We start from the raw sequence: 25,394 nt of genomic DNA on the forward strand, positions 1-25,394 counted from the left end.
ACTCAGGCCACGTTTACATGAGCGACAAAGTCACACTGCGACAAATCACGTGTTTTTTCGGCCCATGCTTTCCAATGGGGTAATTCACATGTTTTGGAGGGTGCGACATCCCGATATGCCCGCGACTCGTGAGGTTTCGTGGTCCATGTTACCCTATGGAGCCTTCCTCTCTGTTGCATCGCATGAAAACGTGATTTTTGTGTGGTGCGATGCAACTTTGACAGGAGGAAATCCTATTATCACAGCCATAACCTAAGGCCTAGCCGCAGGAAAAGATAAAATATATATATACACCTCACCTAGGAGCGCTGTCCGGCGCTGCTGCAGCTTCCTCCCAGTATATATATTAATATATATACACACATATCACCTAGGAGCGCTGTCCTAGATTCTGAGAAATCTCGTCCACATGGCTGGCTAATCCGCCCTGTGTGAACCCAGCCTAAGGATTAGCACCTTAAAAATTATTACTCCTAAAAAAAAAAAAACGTAAGTAGAGTCAAATGGGGAAAAAAGCACAATTTTGCAGTGTTTGAGGGGTCTTGTTTTTATGGCGTTCATACTGGGGCACAAATGACCCGATCGCTTCATTCAGAATCACTTGGATATGCAGAACTTTTAGGCCTCATGTCCAAGTGATTGAAAGAAGAATTAAAATCCGCAGCGGATCACCCGCACTCGGATCCGCACCCCATAGGGATGCCTTGACCACCCGCGGGTAGATAAATCCCCGCAGATGGTCAATAAAAGTGAATTTAAAAAAATGTGGAGCATGAAAAAAAATGGACATGCTCCATTTAGGTGCGGGTCTCCCGCGGGGACGGCTCCCGCAGGCTTCTATTGAAGCCTATGGAAGCCGTCCGGATCCGCGGGAGACCTAAAATAATAAGCATACCAGCCACCCAGGACATAAGTTATCTCTTAAGGGGTTAAACCCTTAATGCCACCGGATGTACGTCTGTCCTGGCTGTGTGGTACTTGCCACAACAGGACACAAACGTACATCATGTGGATGGCGTGGGATCAGAAGCTGAGCTCACACCATCTGATAGCGGGCAAATACATCTGTGTGAATCTGAACGAAGAGCCCACGGTGGTATGCGTAAAACGCTGCGTCTCTGCGGTGAGAACACAATCGTGGTCATGAGCCCTAAGGCTGGAGCTCTATGGAGTCTTTCGCCATGACATGGGTCATGTGACCAAAGATCGCTGTGCAGCCCTGATGTCTGCAAGACATCAATTTACAGATGTAGTAACACTATCGCATTCCACGTCAGCGTGCCACTGAGTAATTGAGTCACAGCTCCACTTGGCTTAGCACAACTACACTATCTGTGCAGCACGGCTCCACTAAGCAAGTAGCGTAGTGCATCTTACAGACGCCATCTGGTCCGCACAGCACATGTAGCCTGCCATCCTTCAAGGATGTAAAAGAATTTGGCGGAAATAACAGTGACAACGAACATAGTGGCGGACATAATAGGTAACGCCACCACCACAGCGGGAAAAATATCTATATTATACTATCACATACAGGACACGATCAATGCATGCAACCCGATACCAACAAAAGCAAAATGGTGGATCATGTGAGCGGGAACCGCATACAGCGGCTCCCGGTGACAGCTCCCTGCTCTCGGCTACTCATTCTAGTCGAGAGCAGGGAATTTTCCCGGGCCTCCCGGCACACGACTGCGCATGCAACTATCCTGGAGATAGCTATAGTCTATGGAATATACACGGGCTTTAGCCTTGGCAGTCGTCGTCTTTAAAATCTATGTATAGCTACCTCCCATGCTGTCCATTGGTTTCTACAGTAACATTGCAGCGCCCTCTATTGGTTTTACAGAAACGTGCTGCACCTTTAATAAATGATCCCCAGATAGGGAACGTATCAGATGCAACACGCTCAGGCAGCACTCCGGGCGCACCCACAATGCACTGAGGGAGCTGGAAGACCTTTGCATAGCCCCACCCAACGCTTTCTCAACCGTGCCCTCCCCCCTCCCCCTCACATCCTCCTCAGTCCTTCCTCTTGCACCGTGCTCACGCATCCTAGGCTTGCAGAGCCTGCAGGACTCGTCACCTCCCTACGCAGGATGGTTAAGCAGACGATGACACTAGAAGCAAGCACTAGTTTGCCTCTGAAGGTGCGTCCGTCGGTCGTTTTGAGAGATCTCTTTTGGTGGACGCATTTCGAGTGGGGACGGACGGAAACTTTTTCCCAAAAAAAGGAAAATTGGCTTTGACCCCATAGGGCTTTATTGGCTTTCCCTGGGCTGGCATTAGTAGACCCTAGTAAGAATAAGAATAGATCAGCATGGTCATCTGAAGAAGTTAAAATGTACAGCAGGCCTTTTTTTTTTTTTCCCGCCATACATAAATAAATTCATCCATCCATCCATAACTATAGATTATATAGAGAAATAAATCTTGCTATTTGTATAGCGATAGATAGATAGATAGAGTGAGTAGATTATAGACATACATTATATCCAGATGATAGATTTTAGATTATTTATATCTGTGTAGATTTTATCATCTATATTAATTATATAATAGATCTATGGATTATCTATCTGTCAATCAATAGATCTATTATATAATCAACATACATTATAGAAGCATTTCGGGGCTCTGGCACTCCTTCAGCTTTTGCTGGCAATACACTTCTTTGTTAAGGCGACTCATGTCTAAATGCTGCCACCGATTCTGGCAAAGCAAATGCTGAGGAAGGGGAGGCGTAGGCCTGAAACGCGTCTCCTTTTGCTGGCTTCAATAAAACAGAGCAGTTGACCTAATCCCCGATGCCTTGTGCTTCTCTAGGACGGTCACACCTATACCCAGTTTTTTTTACTATTGCCTCACAGAATCCTTGAAGGATGGCAGGCTACATCTGCTGCGCGGACCAGACGGCGTCTGTAAGATGCACTACGCTACTTGCTTAGCGGAGCCGTGCTGCACAGATAGTGTAGTTGTGCTAAGCCAAGTGGAGCTGTGACTCAATTACTCAGTGGCACGCTGACGTGGAATGCGTTAGTGTTACTACATCTGTAAATTGATGTCTTGCAGCTTTAAAATCCGCCCCGCAGGTCAATTTAAACTGTAGATTGTTTTTCCGCATTATATGGATAAGATTTCTTTAAACGTGTGACTACTTCTCCATTCACTTCTGTGGAGCTGACGGAGATGGTCAAGCACTGAGCTCCCATGAACGGCGGAGTCGTAGTCATGCAATGAGACTAGTGCTACGCGACCAAGATTGCTGTATAGCCCTGCGACCTCACACTCTCGGGCCGGCTTCACACCACCGGTTTCCTATTGTTCAATCCACAGTCGTCGTCCACACGGAGGATCCGCAGCAAATCACACGCATTGAAAGATACATACTACTGCTACTTCCTTCACTCTCGCGGTCATCCGCATTACAGATACTGCAGGGTCGCCGGGTCGCCTTCCGCTGTGGTATCCCTTATTCGGAATGTGAAGCGGTCGTGTGCAACCGGCCTTACTGAAGACAATGGAGTTGCGATACAACTCACAAGTAGCTGCGACCAATATATTGCAAAAATCCAACCTCGTAGAGGTTTAAGCAATCTATAGGTTGTGGGAACTTGCGCAACCCCATTGATATATTTGAGAATGCAAGTTCACAGGGCTGCACAGCGATCTTTGGTCACATGACCCATGTCATGGTGAAAGACTCCATAGAGCTCCAGCCTTAGGGCTCATGTCCACGACTGTGTTCTCACCGCAGAGACGCAGCGTTTTACGCATACCACCATGGGCTCTTCGGCCAGATTCACACAGATGTATTTGCGCAGCATATTATGCATGAAAAATATACATGCTAAATACACGTCAGTAGAACCCGCTGCAGCGAGTTCCTTCACGTAAGTGTATTTTGCATGTGCACTTTGTCCCAAAAAAAAGCAGTCCCCTTTATTTTCTCGTGCATTTCTGCAGGGGAAGAACATGTATTATTCTAATTAAACTAATTGCCCATTTCAATAAATGGTGGCATGGTTGCGTGTTTTTTTGCGCTTGCAAATGTGTTTGATTCGTGCTAACAAAAGTACAGTAAGGGCCACTTCACACAAACATATTTGTTTCAATGGATGCCTTCAGAATTCTCTTTACTCACACATTTCGCATGCGTGCAAAACCCCAACATGCTCTATTTTTGTGCACATTTGCGCACCAAGGGTCCCTGTACAAGTCTATGGGAAGTGTGCACATAACCGATTCCTATCTCCAAAAAAAGTTATAATAAAAAGCGATAAAAAAGTCTTATAAACTCCAAAATGGTACAAATAAAAACTACAGGACATCACGCAAAAACACGAGCCGTCGCACAAGTATCATGCGATACTTCCGCCATGTATCACGTGGACATGAGGCCTAAATCTAAGTGCTTGGTTGTTAGCAGCCGCAGCTGCGCTGCACCTCTTGCTCGTCAGTTTTTTTTCCTGCTTTTGGAAACTGCTGTAGGAAAGGGGGTGCACCAGTACTGGAGGTACTGCAATACCAGGTCAATGTGCGGAGTGGACAGAGCAAGCACTTTTTCCAGCTCCCTGTTCTAAAAATCCATTTAATATATGATCCCCAGATAGGGAACGTATCAGATGCAACACGCTCAGGCAGCACTCCGGGCACACCCACAATGCACTGAGGGATCCGGAAGACCTTTGCATAGCCCCGCCCAACGCCTTCTCAACCGTGCCCTCCCCCTCACATCCTTTTCAGTCCTTCCTCTTGCACCGTGCTCACGCATCCTAGGCTTGCAGAGCCTGCAGGACTCATCACCTCCCTACGCAGGATGGTTAAGCAGGCGATGACACTAGAAGCAAGCACTAGTTTGCCTCTAAAGGTGCGTCCGTCGGTCTGTTTGAGAGATCTCTTTTTGCTGGACGCACTGCGAGTGGGGACGGACGGAAACTTTTTCCCAAAAATGAGGAAAATTGGCTTCGACCCCATAGGGCTCTATTGGCTTCCCCTGGGCTGGCATTAGTAGACCCTAGTAAGAATAAGAATAGATCAGCATGGTCAACTGAAGAAGTTAAAATGTATAGCAGGCCTTTTTTCCCCCCACCATACATACATAAATCCATCCATCCATCCAACTACAGATTATATAGAGAAATAAATCTTGCTATTTGTATAGAGATAGATAGATAGATAGATAGATAGATAGATAGATAGATAGTGTAGATTATAGACATACATTATATCCAGATGAAAAGATTCCTGAAAGTCGCCCAAAGAAAATATGGCGGAGCGAGAAAACCAAACTAAACTGACACAGACAGTTCTCAGTGAGGCACGGGATTTAATGAATGTAAAACTATTTGTCTGCAATACATGACGGTCCGAGGATTTACACGTCCAAAAGGGTCTCGTCCAAATGACACGAAGGAACGCTGCGCACTCTCCGCGACGTAGGCGGTGTGCGAGGAAGGCTGCACAAGAACCCCTCTGCACCCAGTAGGCTGTACAGCTGTCCTCCTGTCCTGGAGATAGCTATAGTCTATGGAATATACACGGGCTTTAGCCTTGGCAGTCGCTTCCATTTCAAGCACAAAAGCAAAAGGCATTACGAGCAAGCGTGTTCAACTGCAAAATGATGCATCCGCCGAACAAATGGATACAAGATGTGATACAGACAGGCACAGAGGCTCAAGTTCCCTTCTGTACCACCTTTAGCTTGGATACAAGATGTGATACAGGCAGGCATGAAGGCTCTGGTACCCTGTCATACCGCCTCTAGCTTGGATACAAGATGTGATACGGGTGGGCATGTTGTACCGCCTCTATATTGGATACAAGATGTGATATGCAATCCTCTGTAACAGCGGATTCTTTACTCCGCGTTCAGTGACAAGGGGACTCCCCATAGGGAATATTTATACACAGAGCACCTATGCGTGTATGCATGTCCTATGTTTTGCAGGTACGCCCATTTGCATATTTCTCTGGGTTCTGTTTAAATTCTCAAATGGGTTTCGTTGGCGACCTTGAACAAAACCCTAGGCTGCCATTACTAAAACTGAGACCAAAGCTGCACATTTTGATCTCCATTTCAGCAGGTTTCTGTTGGTTTCCCACATTTCTGCCGGACAGAATAACTTAGTCGACTACACGGCTCTATCTGGCCAGAAACTAATGGAAACCTAGTTAAATAGAGACTTTTTTTTGTCTCCATTTGACTAATGAAAGCTTATTGTTGTGTCCGGGAGCTCCGTCTCAATGACCTGGACATACAAGATCTGTGACTGAAGGCTTAGAAGGGTATTTCAATCTCAGCAAATAAAAGTAATACCTTGTATAATCAAAAATTAAAATTTTCCAATATAATTTATAAGCGACTATATGCATAAAACAATGCGGGTGTCCCGTAGTGTACTAACGGTCTATGTGATGCCGACTCTGTCGGCAGAGACTGCGTATGGCAGCGAGTGTACTGCGCATGACTACGTATCTCACGTACACGATCATGCGATGTGTGACTGTCTTTTTTCTTCTAATTCCCTGCTCTGTTTCATTGTGGGGGTTGCATATGTATTGCGTATGGACAGTGCTGTATATACGCTGCTCATACAAAAGTATAGGGCTCACACTGCGTGGTATGTGGAGAAATAGAGCAAGCTGCCATCTTTTCCTCGCTCGGATCTACACACAGTGTTTACACGCTAATGTGAAAGGATCAATAAAAGTCAGACAACAAAAAAAAAAAAAAATCACAGAGAGCGGCCATATACTCACTGATATACTGATTCACCACGTGTCACACGGCAGTACATCGCATGAGCCCTAAAGTAGAACATGCTGCGTACCTATTTATGTAGTCTAATAGAGCCTCCTGAGTGTGAATAAGCTGGTGATGTCACCAGCTGCTTCCTTTGGGTAAGTGAGATTTTTGGCCCGTGTGAAAGGGGCATTACTGTATGCTAAACTGTTCACTTCATTTTCATTGCCTTCTATGACATTTATGGAAATGGCACGGCACAGATTATTGTTAGGGGTTCCATCACAGGTGCGAAAATCAGCATCCCCACCACACTCCCCTTGTGCAGCCGTACCGCCTCCACACTCCCCGCATGTAACCGCCGCCTCCACACTCCCCGCATGTAAACGCACCGTCACCACACTCCCCAGCATGTAACCACACCGTCACCACACTCCCCGCATGTAACCCCACCATCACCACACCGCCCTTATGTAACCGTACCGCCACCACACTCCCAGCATGTAACCGTACCATCACCACACCTTCCTCATGTAACCGTACCGCCACCACACTCCCAGCACATAACCGCACCGTCACCACACTCCCCGCACGTAACGGCACCGTCACCACAATTCCCTCATGTTACCGTGCCGCCACCACACTCCCTGCACGTAACTGCGCCGCCACCACACTCCCTGCACGTAAGCGCTGCCACCACACTCCCTGCACGTAACCGCGCCGTCATCACACTCCCTGCACGTAACCGCGCCGTCACCACTCTCCCCTCATGTAACCCCTCCGTCACCACTCTCCCTGCATGTAACCCCACCGTCACCACACTCTCTTCATGTAACCCCACCGTCTCCACACTCCCTGCATGTAACCCCACCGTCTCCACACTCCCTGCATGTAACCGTACCGTCACCACACTCCCTGCATGTAACCCCACCGTCGCCACATTTCCCTCATGAAAACCCACTTCTCTCGCGTAACCATAACACCACCACACTCCCCTTATATAACCGTACCATCACCACACACCTCGTGTAATCCCACATAGGAATGTATATAAGAAAGATGGAGAGACCACACCATTCCCTGACTCACTTACACCCTAGGTGTCTCCACACACTTTTTGGGTGCTCACCTTAAGGAGATAGGACACCGCTTATAATCCACATCATAGGCCCCTCATAGACTAAGCCAGAAGCCTGCTGCACACCTCCCCACTCATCACAATTGTGGGGTGCATTAAAACCGCTTTACCATGCGTTCAAAAGTGCTGCTCAAAATTGAGGTAAAAAACCCACGATTTTAAGCTGTGTTTTCTGAACGCACGTCTTAGAGCAGCCTTAGGCCCCGTGCACACGGGCGGAAATTCCGCTGCCGGATTTCCCGCAGAATTTCCACCCATGGAAGCTGCCATAGGATTGCGTTAGAAAACAAACCGCGGCATGCTCTATTTCTGTGCGGGGATCGCAGAGCCCCGCACAGAAACGTCACTCGCCGGCCGCTGGCATCGGTCTGCGCATTTAGGACGGCAACTCCCACAGCCTAGAAGTTTGTATGATCTAGAGGCTCAGTCACAGCAAATGTGGACACATAATACCATATGGAACCTGTATGCCTCAATTGCCCCCCATATCACATCTTGTATCCAAGCTAGAGGCGGTACATCATAGTACTAGAGCCTCCATGCTCGCCTGTATCACATCTTGTATCCAAGCTAGAGGTGGGACAACAGGGTACTAGAGCCTCCATGCTCGCCTGTATCACATCTTTTTTTATGATCGCAGGGAGAGAAAACGCATCAATTCTGCCATAGAATTTTGAGGTTTATTTATAGCGTTAATCATGCAGCACATGGTTAACTACCTGAGCCTAATATATGTCATTTTAATTTTAATTATGGGATTTTTTTCTATAGTGCACATGAAGATGAGGATTGACACCCCAAAATGAAGACCCCCCGTATGTCCCATGTTCAGAGATATACCCATTGTGGCTCTACTCTTGTGTCCGTATGCACAATGGGGCCCAAACCGAAAGGAGCAGCCGGTGGCTTTGTGAACAGTTATTTTGCATGAAAGTGTTTTAGGCCCCATTGCCCACTTGTGGAGCCCTTGAGCGGCTTTGGAGAACCCCCACAAATGACCCTGTTTAAAAAACTAGACCCCTTAACTAATTCCTCTAGGGCTGTGCTGCGTATTTTGACCCACAGTATTTGAATGAGTCTGAGCAAAGCAGAAGGAAAAAATTACAATTTTAATTTTTTTGGCAATTGTGTCATTTTAAAAGCATTTTTTGTACAGTGTACATAGGAATGAAGACTTTCACCCCAAAATGGATCCCCCTTTGTCCCATGTTAAGAAACCTACCCATTGTTGCCCTAATATTATGACCGTATGCACAACAGGGCCAAACCGAAAGGCGTATCAAACTTCAACTGTGTCTTAACTTTTACGTAATCGCCATTATCCATCGGATAACGGCGATCACATGACCGGGGACCGCTCACTGCGGCCCTCAGTCACTGCTCCAGGCTCTCGGCTACCTTTAGTAGCCAGGAGCAAGGAGACTTTAAATTTACCAGGCCCACTGCAGCTTCTGCGCTTGCGTCCACCATCTTGCTGATGGGCACATGCGCCAAAATTGAGGAAAGGTCCGCGGGTAAACATCCTGTCGTGGGACATCGCCAAAGGCCTTAGGTAAGTAATTTCCCCTCCCCTCATGGATCGGATCTGTGATTGGAGGTGAAACTTTAACTTTTTTTACTTTTCCGTGATCTCCGGTTTCAAGTGGAAAACGGCGATCACGTGACCAGAGGCCGCGTACTGCGGCACCCTGTGAAATCTCCAGGCTCTTGGCTATGTTTAGTAGCCAGGAGATTTTACAATCCCCTAGCAATCTGCGGCTTTTGCACATACGTCCGCTATCTTGGCGGCGGGCGAGTGCTCAAAAGCCGCGGTGAGGTCCACCGATAAATCCAGCGCCTTAGGTTCGTTATTTCATCTCCCCGCACTGGGCCTTGCTGGGGGGGGTCACTATTACTGCTGGGGGGGGGATCACTAGTAGCGCTGGGGGTAGGGTTCACTACTACTGCTGGGGCGGGTCATTATTACTGCTGTGGGGGTCACTATTACCGCTGGGGGGGGGTCACTTACTGCTGGGGGGTCACTATTACCACTGCTGGTCCCTGTGCAGTCTTTCACTGAGCAGCACACCCCCCGCTACATGTCTCCCTGCTGTCCTGTCACAAAGCCGCCATTATGAGCCCTGGGGTAATAGGTGCGCACCGCACTGCTGGTCCCTGTATAGTCCTTCACTGAGCAGTACACCCCCAGCTACATGTCTCCCTGCTGTCCTGTCACACAGCCACCATTATCAGCCCCAGGGTAATAGGTGGGCACAGCACTGCTACACCAGCTCCCTGTTTAGTCTGTCACTGAGCAGTACACCCCCAGCTACATGTCTCCCCTGTCCTGTCACACAGACGCCATTATCAGCCCTGGGGGTAATAGGTGGGCACTGCACTGCTGGTGCATCTATAGTCTGTCACTGAGCAGCACACCCCCAGCTACATGTCTCCCCACTGTCTTGTCATAATTTCCTCCATTTGATATTGTATTTAGCTGGCGACGCTTAGCGAGGACGCGGGTACCCACTGCCCGTACACAATGTAGTAACGTATGGGCTGTGGTTATATCCGTGACCATGAAGCACAATGGCCTCTATGTTGTGGATATCTGCGGTAAAATAGAACATGCTGCGTTCTGTTTCCTACGAGTGGATTACTTAATTCCGACCCGCTAATGTGAGCGGAAATGTGTAATCCAATGCATTTGATTGATCCGTGTATTAGCACGGATCAAATGCGTGCGAATCCGCAATTTTTTATTAGGTCGTGTGAGACCGGCGTAAGGTAGATTGCTACCTTTTTATCACATGACCGGGGACCGCTGAACAAGGCTGCCGGTCACTGCTCCAGGCTCTCGGTTACCTTTAGTAGTCGGGAGCAGGAAGATTTTAAGTTTCCTGGACCCTCCCCGGCTCCTACGCATGTTTCCGGTATTTTGCAGGCAGGTGTATGCGCAGAAGACGGCGAAGGTCCGAGGAGCAGGGTTGTGTCTGTGTTCAAATGCGGAGGCCTCAGATAAGACGTTTCATCTGCTCTTACCAATCGCAACGGAGAGGGGAGATTAAACTTCAACTTTTACGTGATCACCATTATCATTTGGATAATGGTTGATCATGTGATGAAGGATAAAGATCCCGTCGGGGACATTGCCGGAGGCTTTAGGGAAATATTTTCATCTCCCCTCACTGATTGGATCCATGACGGGAGATGAAACATTAACTTTTTTATTTTTACACGTAACCAGGGACCGCGGCCCATCGTGAAATCTCCAGGCTTTCAGCTACGTTTGCTAGCCAGCAACAGGGAGATTTTAAATTACCCCGGCAATCTGGGGTAAGGTCCGCGGATAAATCCGGGGACTTTAGGTATGTAATTTCATCTCCACTCACGGATATGAGGAAAGATGAAATTTTTAATTTTTTAACTGTTTACTTGGATAACGGAAATAGCGTGACTGAGGGTCACTGCGGCAGCTTTCAACAAGGAGCTGTCATGTCCACAGCCCCCAGGGCTTTAATCCTCAGAGTGAGCATGTTTTTACGGCCTTAGGGATCAAAAACACTATAGGGCGGTCAATAAGGGGTTAAGGAGCAAGCAGACTTTGTCACTAAGGCCTCTCTATTTTAGTTTGTTTCAGCCTTTTTTAACGCCCCTCATCACCCATTGTAATGATGGAGTGCGTTACACAACGCTGTTGAACACGTTTGAAAATGGCGTTCGAAAACGCTTTAAAATGCAGCATTTTACCAGACGCCTGTGTGAAAGCAGCCTTAGGGCTCATGTCCACGGGCGTATACGTAACACACTGTGGGTCTCCTGCGGTGTTTTACAAATTGCAACCAATACTCTCTGCCGGCAGATAGACGGCAGAGGCCGCGTATGTGGTAAGTATAGCACTGTGCATGCCCACTAATCTCACATCACGGACATGCGCAGTTTGATTTTTTTTTTAAATTCCCGCTCTGTTCAGAGCACGAATGTGTATCGAAACACTGCCCTCTTGCAATGTGGAATTTCTGCGGTTTTGTTTTTACCACTTCTTTTCCCGGCCGTTATTTGTGCGCTCGGGAAAAGATAAGACCTGCCCTATCATGTAGTGACAGTACCTGCAGGGAAGATTGGGCGGCGCCTGTCATCCCGTAGCAATTTCCAAACTTCCGCGCACTGGCACGGAGTGTAAACTGCTGGTGAAGGGGACAGGATTCCATTTGTTCTGGGGCAGTTGCACCTACGAAAGTCACAGAAAATCGAAATGATTGATCTCAATGGGTTTGTTCACAGGCGCGTATTTTCCATGTGCATTTCGATCGCACAAAAAAATACGCAGCATACTATATTTTCTCACACATTCTCATAAGGAAAGAACGCATATTATACTAATTGTCTATTTCACTAGCTGAGATAATCGTTGCGTGTTATTTCTTTGTCTGTGCAAATATGCGTAAACTCGTCGGAATCCAGCCTAAATGTAAACATATATCTTTATAAGGCCATTTTCACACTGTTTTTCCTCTCACTACGGTTCCATGTGTTTTTGGCGCTGCACTCCCATGTGTATCCAACATGTCGGGGCTTCCTCTATATCAGTGATAGCGAACCTTTTAGAGACTGGGTACCCAAACTGCAACACAAAACCCACTTATTTATCGCAAAGTGCCAATGTGTCAGGGGCTGGGCTGATCAGGACGTATGATTTTACCCCCGTCGTTCTAAAAAGGACAGGGCCTCTTTAACCATCTGCAATCCAATTTTGGATTCGGGGTTGCCTAGGGGCTTTTCTTTTTCTGCCTTATACTATGGCGCCTTCTGCTGGCTAAAGTTAGGGCTCCTTTCCATGGAGGGATTTACGCTGCGTAAATCTGCTGCGTTGCCCGCAGCTATTAGGTTCTATTGAACCTAATAGCTCAATGCTCACGGTGCGGAATTCCATCGCGGAATTCAATCTACAGCCACAGTGAGGCTGAAAAAAGCAAACAAAAAAACCCGCGTAATCATGCTATACTTCCGCCATGTATCACGTGATGCATGGCTTCAATTGACCGCAATGGACGCCGGCTGCGCGTTTTCCCGTGGCAATTAGAACATGGCACGATTTCTTTCATGCTGTGTGAACATTTAAAGGCAGTAAGCTATTATTAGGTTCATGAAACGCGGCAGAAATCCATCCGTGGGCATTAGCCCTAAGTCAGTAGATCATGCCTTGACTCCTTTAAGGTCCATTGACTTACTTGCCAAAATATATATTCACCTCAATTCACAGCGCATCTATGCTACAAAATCAGCGTGTATACCAGAACTATCCCCCAAACTATAAAGCTAACGTCACACGGACGAGTGCGATATCGGGCCGCGAATCACTCCCTCACCAACATGCAATTTCCCCGCGGATGTGAGGCATTTTTATCTCAAAACCGCCTCGCATCACTTCGGGTAAGTAGCCGTGCCGGAGGATAGCTAATAGCCGTTGCAGAGGATTGCAGAGTTTCTCTCATTGTTTTCAATGGGAGACCTCGCATTGCATAGTGTGCGACTAGCATGCGTTGCGATGCTGCCGCCGGCCCCATTGAAAACAATGGGGCTGCTATGTAAGTTTATGCAGCAAGATAGAACATGCTGCAGTTGGTTACCTGCATCGCATTGTGGTGCCATGCGGGAAAACATCCTTCATGTGTAGGACTCAATTCAAAAGAATGGGATTTATCTTAACACAACAAAACCTATTAGAATCAATTCCAAGTGTCAGTAAAGCACCCTGATAATGCAACGTGATGACGGTGTGCTGTGCTAAGAGTCAAGCTTAAGACCAAGGCATCAGTGCACAGAGTACCACTGACATCCCATAGAGATCCGCGGTTGCATTTTTTTCCCTTTTTATATGCTTGTGATTATAAGGGGACTAAAGTACATTCGTGTGAAGGAGCCCTCGGCGCAATTTTATGCATATGAGAGCGCATTTGCTTACCCCCTTAGACTCTAATGGAATATCGGGAGCGCAAATGCACGTAAAAATCATTGCGGTTTCTGCGACCACTTTTCTGCTAAATTTAGCACGCCGTGTGAAAGAGGCCCTAGGGCTTCGGCAGACGAATGTACGCGCCAAGACTATTGTCGCAGTGGAGCGTATTTGTGCATAAACATGGTTTAAAGTAATTGGGTTGCGCTTGAAATGCCAGTTCACACGCGCGTTCACCCCTTTCCGTGGCATACAGTGGCGATGGTCATCTTCTCCCTGCGACGGCCGCCGTCACAACCCTTTCCTGTCATTTTTGTATGTAAAATGCAGAAAGATGAGGTGAGAAACACCCTTATGAGAACGAACCTCTGGAGATCACAGGGAGCCGTGCAGGTGTCATGGCAGCCAGGGGCCTTCTGAAAGGCCCCAGGGCTGTCAAAGCAGAATGCCTATCCAGGCATTCTCGTGGGGTGGCTTGGTAGACCGCCTGTCAATTCGCAGCATGATGTAACGCTATGGCATTTCATCATATTGCAAGAGCGATCAAAGTATGACATGTAGAGATGAGCGAACGTACTCGTTTAGGGCTATTTCGCAATCGAGCATCGCTTTTTTCGAGTAACTGTCTACTCGGGTGAAAAGATTCGGGGGGCGCCGGGGGGTTGCAGAGGGGAGTGGGGGGGGGGGGGAGAGCTTCCCCCGGCACCCCCCGAATCTTTTCGCCCGAGTAGGGGCGCCGAGGGGTTGCAGAGAGGAGTGGGTGGGTGGGGGGGGAGCTTTCGTGCTTTAATGGAAATCAAACAATCTTTGTCTGGGGGGCATAACTGTCAAGGATGCTCGCACGCGCGCCACCTATCGTAGGATAGTTGTACTATGCCAGTAATCTTCCCAGGAGTGTAAAAAATTCCCCGGAGAGCGTAGCGTTCCTTCGTGTCATTTGGACGAGACCCTTTTGGACGTGTAAATCCTCGGACCGGCATGTATTGCAGACGAATAGTTTTACATTCATTAAATCCTGTGCCTCGCTGAGAACTGTCTGCGTCGTTTTAGTTTGGTTTTCTCGCTCTGCCATATTTTCTTTGGGCGACTTTCAGGAATCTTTTCCTCCGTTATTCTCATCCGTGACTTAGGCCTCATGTCCACGGGGAAAATAAGAATTAAAATCCGCAGCGGATTTTAACTCTTCTCCCGCACGCGGATCCGCATCCCATAGGGATGCATTGACCATCCGCGGGGTAGATAAATACCCGCGGATCGTCAATAAAAGTGATTTTAAAAAAAATGGAGCATGAAAAAATCTGGACCATGCTCCATTTTCATGCGGGTCTCCCGCGGGGACGGCTCCCGCGGGCTTCTATTGAAGCCTATGGAAGCCGTCCGGATCCGCGGGAGACAAAATTCGGAATTTACTCACACGCTCCGTTTCTTCTCTTCGCGGCGGCGCCATCTTCTCTCCGTCGCGGCCGGATCTTTTTTCTTCGGGACGGCGCATGCGCGGGGCACGTCACCGACGTCATCATGCACATCCGCCGAGCCGAAGAAAGAAGATACGGCCGCGACGAGAGAAGATGACGCCGCAGCGAAGAGAAGAAACGGAGCGGATGGGAGGTGAGTTTATTCTGATTTATTCTTATTTTCAGCCCTCATGTCCGCGGGGCAGGAGGGACCCGCTACGGATTCTACATGGAGAATCCGGAGCGGGCCTGATTTTCCCCGTGGACATGAGGCCTTATAGCTCGGTTTGCGCCTGACGTACATGGTAACAACTAGCGAATGCGGTCTGAAAAAAAACATATCTTTCATCTGCTGTGTAGCGTGGTATCAGTAAAGCCGGCCAAGGGATCGCTCTCCTTGAGGCACAATTGCGCTTCGTGCCGCCGAGTGTATTGCGCCCACGCTCCGGGGAAGAAGCTTTCGCAGTCATGAAGAGCGATAGCCTCGAACGCCCCTTTAACAATATTGTTTAGGGCTATTTCGCAATCGAGCATCGCTTTTTTCGAGTAACTGCCTACTCGGGCAAAAAGATTCGGGGGGGCGCCGGGGGGAGCTCTCCCCCCCTCTGATCATTGGGTGCAACCACTGGGGTTCCCACAAGTATGGCGGTCCTGACAGTCCCCGCAGAAATGGAGGACATGCATGCAAACCACTGCTCCATTCATTTCAATGACAGCACCAGAAATTATCGAATATAAGGACTATGTCTATACAGGGGGACTGGAGCATTATATCGGGAAAAATGAGCTTCGGCCATTATACAGATATAATATGATCATGATCAGTGCAGAGTTTTGCACAAGGCTGAAGATTTATAATTGGGGTTATTTAGTTTAGCAAAAAAGACAGTTGGGGGAGTGGGGCGACTTAATAACTATGTATAAATATATCGAGGGACAATGCAAAGATCGCTCCCATCATCTGTTTATACCCACGACTGTGCCAACAGAGCGCCCTCTATGTCTAGAGGAAAGAGTATGTAGTGATGGTGAACTCGATAGGAGTACAAGAGGGGCCTGGACGCCTTTCTTGGGCGTTACAATATTATATGTTATAGTCACTGATTACTTCAGAAGGGTCGGTGACCCGGGGATTATTCCGATTGCCAGATTGGAGTCGGGAAGGAATATTTTTCCTAAAATGAGTATAATTGGCTTCGGCCTCATTGGGTTTTTCTGCCTTCCTCTGGATCAACATTGCAGGATAGCAGGCTGAACTAGATGGACACAAGTCATTTTTCAGCCTATTATATGCTACCAAGTTCCCAAAAGTTACACGTCTCAAGTTGTGACATCTTATAGTAAACGCCAGTGGGTAGGCGCCCTAAGGCTGAAAACAAATTGTTGAAAGTAAGTAATACAGTAACAAATATAAGTAAGGTAAAGGTATTGGGGCACAATCATTTGGCATAGTTTTGGCGCAGAGATTAGCGGTAGCTTGTGTGCCAAGCTTGTGTGTCAAGAGTTTGGCACTAGTTTTTGCTTAATGTTAAATATTCTTTAGGACTCCTTCACACGGGCGCAGCAATCTACAGCCGCAGTGAGGCTGAAAAAAACAAACAAAAAAAAACGCATAATCATGCTATACTTCCGCCATGTATCACGTGATGCATGGCTTCAATTGACTGCAATGGACGCCGGCTGCGCGTTTTCCCGTGGCAATTCGAACATGGCACGATTTCTTTCATGCTGTGTGAACTTTTAAAGGCAGTAAGCTATTATTAGGTTCATGAAACGCGGCAGAAATCTATCCGTGGGCATTAGCCCTAAGTCAGTAGATCATGCCTTGACTCCTCTTTTAGGTCCATTGACTTACTTGCCAAAATATATATTCACCTCAATTCACAGCGCATCTATGCTACAAAATCAGAGTGTATACCAGAACTATCCCTCAAACTATAAAGCTAACGTCACATGGACGAGTGCGATATCGGGCCGTGAATCACTCCCTCACCAACATGCAATTTCCCCGCGGATGTGAGGCATTTTTATCTCAAAACCGCCTCGCATCACTTCGGGTAAGTAGCCGTGCCGGAGGATAGCTAATAGCCGTTGCAGAGGATCGCAGAGTTTCTCTCATTGTTTTCAATGGGAGACCTCGCATTGCATAGTGTGCGACTAGCATGCGTTGCTATGCTGCCGCCGGCCCCATTGAAAACAATGGGGCTGCTATGTAAGTTTATGCAGCAAGATAGAACATGCTGCAGTTGGTTACTTGCATCGCATTGTGGTGCCATGCGGGAAAACATCCTTCATGTGTAGGACTCAATTCAAAAGAATGGGATTTATATTTGTGCGTCTCGCATGATTTTCTCGCCTGTGTGAAGGCGGTCTAAAGCAAAGAGCTTATTTAAAGATTTGGGAAGTTTTTGCCCATGACAAACCTATTGTGCTTTTATCTTAACACAACAAAACCTATTAGAATCAATTCCAAGTGTCAGTAAACCACCCTGATAATGCAACGTGATGATGGTGTGCTGTGCTAAGAGTCAAGCTTAAGACCAAGGCATCTGTACACTGAAAAGAATAGTCAAGCGGCACAAAAAAACCCCATAAACTTTAGCAATCTGTGGCTTTGTTCAAACTTGTTATTTCTTTGCATTAGACTTCCTACACAGGGACGAGTGAGATGTTGGGCCATGAGGCTGTCCGATACCGCGCTTGTGAGGCATTCTTCAGGTAAAATGCATCAGTGAAGTTCCCATCCTCTCGTGCAAATTTCAGGCGCAATAGAGGATTGGAAGCGTTTTCCATTGATTTAAATGGGAACCTTGCATCGCATGTAATGCAAGAGCCATGCGAGGCATTAAAGCTGTGGCGATGCATTCTGAGGAATGTGAGTTAGAACATGCCACGAAGAGGTTTTCCTCACTGCAATTCATATTCGTGTGAGATTTGTATGTCTCGCAGCGCACAAATCGTGCGCAATTTTGTTGGCCACACATATTGACTATTTATGGGTGATTACAGGGGGCTGGGTGACTGATGACAGCATGACGTATTGCTAGCGTGTGAACGTAAAAAATATATATACCGTATATACCGGCGTATAAGGCGACGGGGCGTATAAGACGACCCCCCAACTTTCACCTTATACGCCGGTATACAGAGGAGAAAAAAAAAATCCTTACTCACCTGCCCCGGCGTTCTGTCGCGCTCCGGCAGGATGTCGCACGCTCCTCGTCCCCGGCGCAGCGTTGCTTTCTGAATGCGGGGCTTGAAATCCGCGCTTCCAGAAAGCTAATACACACGCCGGCAGCCATGACAGCATTGAATGGCTGTGATTGGCTGAAGGCGCACGTGGCTTCAGCCAATCACACTATTCAATGACATCATTGAATGGCTGTGATTGGCTAAAACACACGTGGCTTCAGCCAATCACACTATTCAATGACATCATTGAATTGGTGTGATTGCTAACACACGTGCGCCTTCAGCCAATCACAGCCATTCAATGCTGTCATGGCTGCCGGCGTGTGTATTAGCTTTCTGGAAGCGGGGATTTCAAGCCCCGCATTCAGAAAGCAACGCTGCGCCGGGGACGAGGAGCGAGCGACATCCTGCCGGAGCGCGACAGAACGCCGGGGGAGGTGAGTAATGATTTTTTTTTTTACACTTTTTTTTTTTTGAATTACCGGCGTATAAGACGACCCCCGACTGCAGAGCAGATTTTTCGGGGTTCAAAAGTCGTCTTATACGCCGGTATATACGGTAAGCATTTCATTGCCCAAATATGTTGCGCAGGAGCATGCATATTTGCGCTTTTGCTCGCCTGCAGAAGCCTTTAACAAATATAAAACACCTCCAAATAATAAGAACTTCAATTCAACTTTAAAAAAAAAAGAAAAAGGGAACAACTGCTTCTCACTTTAACTTCCGGCTGATTTTTGTGAACTCCACAAGCCCAGCCTCCATGGGTAAAGTCAGGTCTCTAGCTGTTAGCATTAGCATAAATGAAGTACAGATAGTCCCCGACTTGCGAACATTCGACTTACGAATTTCGCTACATACGAACTATCTGTACAGCACAGTATGATGTAATGCTATGGCATTACATCATACTGTGCAGGGGCCGGAGAGGCTTCTATCAAGCCTGATAGAAGCCTGTCCGGTCACATCGCGGTTGCTAGGCAGCCGGGGGCCTTCTGAAAGGCCCTAGGGCTGTCTATGCAGAGCGCCTAGCAAGCCGTGCGCTTGATAGGCACTCTGCATAGGCAGCCCTGGGGCCTTTCAGGAGGTCCCCGGCTGCCTAGCAACCACACAGCGTCCCGCGATCTCATCGTGGGACGCTGTACGGGCCCCCTGAACGTCGGGTGCAGGCTGTTCTTACAGCGGGCACCCGGCGGCAGCAGTTCCGACGAGCCGCGCCGCTTGTCAGAACTGTTAACACTTTAAATACCGCTGTCAGAGCGGTATTTAAAGTGTTAACAGTTCCGACAAGCGCCACGGCTTGTCGGAACTGCTGCCGCCGGGTGCCCGATGTAAGAACAGCCTGCACCCGACGTTGTATGGAGCAGGATCCACCCGCGATCCCCTCCATACAACCATTTGTTCGACTTGCGAACAAAACGGACTTGCGAACGGGCTCCCGGAACGGAACCCGTTCGCAAGTCGGGGACTATCTGTACAACATGTGGCGAAAAAACAATGTCAGAATCGCTTGGATATGCAAAACCTTTCTGGTGTTTTTCCATGTTAAAGTGACACATGTCAGATTTGCAAAATTTGGCCTGGTCATTAAGGCACAAACAGGCTTGGTCACTAAGAGGTTAATGGGGCCGGCTGCTGCATCGCTGGCTTCATTGAAAGCAATGGCTAAACCTCTGCGGCAGTAATAGTGACCCCCCAGCGGTAATTGTGACCCTGAAGGGATGCAAAAGCCTTAAAGATCAGTGAGGTCTCTTTCACACAAGTGCTTTTGCGTATGTTTTTGCGTGCAGAGAATCGGCCGCGGGAACTGCAACCACTGGTCAATTTTCACTGCTGGGTGTGTCCCTCGCCGATGTGAACTGGGCCGGCAGTGCAGAAAAGGACACTTACCTGCGCAGGAACGCTCGCAAGACGAAGTGATTGCGCTCCATTTAGAGTGCAATAGCGTCACACACTCGCGTGATTGCGTCACGCACATGTGAAGGAGCGCTAAGGGCTTCACACGGCCGTATGCGTTTTTGCACGCAGTGAACAAGTTTTTTTTTTTTTCTATGTGTATTTTACTGTCATTTCTGCGTCACGGGGCCTATTCATTTGCGTGCACCAGACAAACACTCCCTGACTTAAATGGTTATTTACCCTAATGAGTTCCAGGTGTGTTATTTTTCTCGTGGAATTGAACAGTGTATTGCACGCACATTTGCGCACCCCCTATAGACTTTAAATGCACACAAAAGTAGAGCATGCAGCGGTTTTTTTGCTTTTGGGCAAAAAAAGGAAACGAAAACCAATCCGTTGAAATCAATCGGTTTTATTCTCTGCATATTGTGCTTAGAAAGTTTGCGCATGCTAACACACGCGTGTAAATGTCCATGTGAAGGAACTCTTAAGCCTGGCTTCACATGGGTGTGTTTGTGTGCGCATTTATGCAGCGAATAGAGCCCTAACGAACGGGTTCGTTCACAAGTGCGCATCTTTACATTTCACGCAAAAACAAATATGCAGCATACTCTATTTTGCGGCACTTTTGCACACACCAAAAGTCCCCATAGAAGTTAATGGGGATGCACAAATATACATGTGATATGCCAGGAGGTGCGTGATACGCACGGGCATTATTCACACGGGCATATTTTTCATCAGTATTTTGTGAGCCAAAACCAGAAGTGTAGAGAAAGTCTAATTGGGAAGATTTTCATTTCTTCCGTATTTTGCGCCCGTTCCTGGTTTGGCTCACAAAATACTGATGTATAATTCGTCGTGTGAATAAGGCCTAAGGCTTATTCAGACTGGCACAGGCGAAACTACGCTCGGCGGCATGGGCAAATCATGCGTAGAAATCACAGGCAGAAAAGGAGGTGGTGAAAACGAAACCACTGAAATCCCATAGAGATCCGCGGTTTCGTTTTTTTCCCTTTTTATATGCTTGTCATTATAAGGGGACTAAAGTACATTCGTGTGAAGGAGCCCTCGGCGCAATTTTATGCATATGAGAGCGCATTTGCTTACCCCCTTAGACTCTAATGGAATATCAGGAGCGCAAATGCACGTAAAAATCATTGCGGTTTCTGCGACCGCTTTTCTGCACAGAAAACTGCATGCTAAATCGCCGTGTGAAAGAGGCCCTAGGGCTTCGGCAGACGAATGTACGCGCCAAGACTATTGTCGCAGTGGAGTGTATTTGTGCATAAACAAGGTTTACAGTAATCGGGTTGCGCTTGAAATGCCAGTTCACACGCGCGTTCACCCCTTTCCGTGGCATACAGTGGCGATGGTCATCTTCTCCCTGCGACGGCCGCCGGGTCACAACCCTTTCCTGTCATTTTTGTATGTAAAACGCAGAAAGATGAGGTGAGAAACACCCTTAGGGTCAGGGCCGTACCTAAAGGCTCAAGGGCCCGGGTGCAAAAGTTCAGCTCAGGGCCCCCCCTTCCCTTTCTCACCGCGTACCCATACCTAAATCATGCTGCATACAGCTGCAAAACGAATTTCCATACATGAATTAGCCCTATTAACGCGTTTCCTGCACTAGATGAAAATCACACACACACACACACCGCTTTTTATTGCGATATACTGCTTCCATTGATTTGAATGCGATTACTCAGACGTGAGCTCGGAAGCGGTGATTTTTAAGCGCTATCTGTCCTGTATTTGCGTTGGCTGCACAGGAAAGGACCTGTGCATAATACTACCACACTCCCCTTATATAACCGTACCATCACCACACACCTCGTGTAACCCCACATAGGAATGTGGCCTCCCCGACTCCGATCCCGACCTGCAGCTGGCGATTAACTACTCCAGCCACTCGGCGCCATCCCGCTGGATTGCTTCTTGAATCTGTAGCCGCAAATCTTCCATCCTCAGTCTTGGGTCTTCTTGCTTCCACGGACCACTCTGGCACACTCTCCCTCTTCTTCTTCTTAGTGACCAAGCCTGTTGGCGACGCTGGTACCCACTGCCCGTACACAATGTAGTAACGTATGGGCTGTGGGTATATCTGTGACCATGAAGCACAATGGCCTCTATGTTGTGGATATCTGCGGTAAAATAGAACACGCTGCGTTCTGTTTCCTACGAGTGGATTACTTAAAGGGGTTGTCTCGCGAAAGCAAGTGGGGTTATACACTTCTGTATGGCCATATTAATGCACTTTGTAATATACATCGTGCATTATATATGAGCCATACAGAAGTTATTCACTTACCTGCTCCGTTGCTGGCGTCCCCGTCTCCATGGCTCCGTCTAATTTCGCTGGCTTCTTGCTTTTTTAGACGCGCTTGCGCTGTGCGGTCTTCTGCCTGGTGAATGGGGCCGCTCGTGCCGGAGAGCTGCTCACCGCGTCGTCATCGTAGCCCCGCCCCGTCACGTGTGCCGATTCCAGCCAATCAGGAGGCTGGAATCGGCAATGGAACGCAAGGAAGGAGAAGAAAATCCACGGTGCACCATGGGAAAAGACCCGCGGTCCACCGTGGGAGAAGACCAGCGGCGCCATCTTTAAAAGAAGAATAGAAGAAGCTGCAGAACGCTGATGCAGGTAAGTGCAATGTGCTTTTTAAAAACTAACCTATGCTTTCTTTTTAACAGGGCAGAATGCGGGGGTAAGTGAAAAAAAAAGTTTTTCGCTTTCGCCGCGAGACAACCCCTTTAATGACCAGGCCAAATTTTGCAAATCTGACATGTGTCACTTTAACATGGAAAAACACCAGAAAGGTTTTGCATATCCAAGTGATTCTGACATTGTTTTTTCGCCACATGTTGTACTTCATTTAGGCGGAAAAAATAGACGAATAGAATTTGTGTTTATTTATTAAAAGCGCCAAAATTGGGAAAATTTTGAAAAAATCGTCATTTTTTCACATTTCCAACTGCAATATCTTAAATATGTGCAAACATAATATAGAAATTTTTGCTAAGATTTATATTTCCACCCATTTACTTTATTTTGGGCGCACATTTAACCAGGCGGAGTTATTATTTAAGGGTTTTAGGGATGGTTTTCACATCCCGCCCCCGGTTCATGGGGTACCCTTTTCGTTAAAAAATTTGCGTTCGGCGTTAGAATATCCGGAAGTGGTGACAGAGAAGTTAATGAAAGAAGTTAGGTTAGGGCGCATGGCGTGGCCGTTTAAAGAACCGCCGGTGCATGATTTGGTGATGTCACCATTGGGAGTGGTACCTAAGAAGGAGCCGAATAAATTTCGGCTAATTCACAATTTATCATACCCAAAAGGGGCGTCAGTAAACGATGGAATAGACCCCGAGCTATGCTCGGTAGTGTATACATCGTTTGATGCGGCACTTCAGTGGATTCGGAAATGTGGTAGGGGGGCGTTGATGGCGAAGGCTGACATAGAGTCAGCTTTTCGCTTGCTCCCGGTAGCACAGGAAAGTGTGAGGCTCTTAGGGTGTTTTTGGGCAGGGAGCTATTTTGCGGATCGTTGTTTGCCCATGGGATGTTCCATCTCATGTGCGTACTTCGAAGTGTTTAGTTCATTTCTAGAGTGGGTAGTGAGGGACACGGCGGCAGTGCAGTCGGTCATTCATTACCTGGATGATTTTTTGTGCGTGGGACCGAGGGGTTCGCCGGTTTGTGCGAACTTGCTGGGGACCTTGCAATGGGTGGCAAAAGGTTTCGGGGTGCCTCTGGCACCTGAAAAGACGGAGGGACCCACAACTTGTTTACGTTTTTTGGGCATCACTATTGATTTGGAGGCAATGGTGTGCCGCTTACCGGAGGAAAAATTAAGAAATTTACAGGAAGAGGTAAGGGCTTCACATGGGCGTATGCGTTTTTGCACGCAGTAAACAAGGTTTTTTTTTTTGTTTTTGTTTTTTTTTTTATGTGTATTTTACTGTCATTTCTGCGTCATGGGGCCTATTCATTTGCGTGCACCAGACAAACACTCCCTGACTTAAATGGTTATTTACCCTAATGAGTTCTAGGTGTGTTATTTTTCTCGTGGGATTGAACAGTGTATTGCACGCACATTTGCGCACCCCCCATAGACTTTAAATGCACACAAAAGTAGAGCATGCAGCGGTTTTTTCGCATTTGGGCAAAAAAAGGAAACGAAAAACAATCCGTTGAAATCAATGGGTTTTATTCTCTGCATATTGTGCTTAGAAAGTTTGCGCATGCTAACACACGCATGTAAATGTCCATGTGAAGAAACTCTTAAGCCTGGTTTCACATGGGTGTGTTTGCGTGCGCATTTATGCAGCGAATAGAGCCCTAACGAACGGGTTCGTTCACAAGTGCGCATCTTTGAATTTCACGCAAAAAAAAATATGCAGCATACTCTATTTTGCGGCACTTTTGCACACACCAAAAGTCCCCATAGAAGTTAATGGGGATGCACAAATATACATGTGATATGCCAGGAGATGCGTGATACGCTGCGTAATTGCGCAGGAAAGGAACACACCCAGAACTCGTTAGACTAATTTCAATAGCTGGGAGCAGCGGTGGGAATTTTTCTGAATGCACAAAAGCCAGCAAAATATCTGCAGATGCGAATACACATACGCGGGCAAGCGCAATATCGCTACAAGAAAATCGGACTGATATCGCACTCATAAAGCTGCTTTCATACAAATGTTTTCTCGCAGATAAACGTCGCCCACAAATCGTCGCCATATGAAGCATTGGATTCCAATGCATTCATTCACACGGGCGATTATTACCCCCCCTCCCCTCCCCTTCCGCACAGCATCAAAATATGAGCCACAACCTATTTTTTGACGAAAACCGCAGAGAGGGGGAGGGAGTTTACCGGTGCTTGTTGCAGAAGACAGCTGGCTTCTATTTAGTTATTAAGGCTTAACAAAAGCCATTCTGCCGACCTCGGCAGCGGAGTCCATTTACGCGATGCAGCCCTGTGAATGGACGAGACAGCGCTAATTCCAAAAGGGATTAGATTGCAGCAA

General features: G+C 47.5%; 1 long non-coding RNA gene and 1 pseudogene across 1 annotated transcript in view; one reads left to right on the plus strand and one right to left on the minus strand.

The window, feature by feature from the left end:
• LOC136611410 (uncharacterized) overlaps positions 1 to 25,394 on the plus strand; it is a 74,902-nt gene that overhangs the window by 4,665 nt on the left and 44,843 nt on the right. The gene's annotated exons all lie outside the window — the stretch shown is intronic.
• LOC136613333 (U2 spliceosomal RNA) lies at positions 4,495 to 4,622 on the minus strand (annotated as a pseudogene).

The sequence above is a fragment of the Eleutherodactylus coqui genome, chromosome 2 (assembly GCF_035609145.1).
Source record: "Eleutherodactylus coqui strain aEleCoq1 chromosome 2, aEleCoq1.hap1, whole genome shotgun sequence".
NCBI classification, from domain to species: domain Eukaryota; kingdom Metazoa; phylum Chordata; class Amphibia; order Anura; family Eleutherodactylidae; genus Eleutherodactylus; species Eleutherodactylus coqui.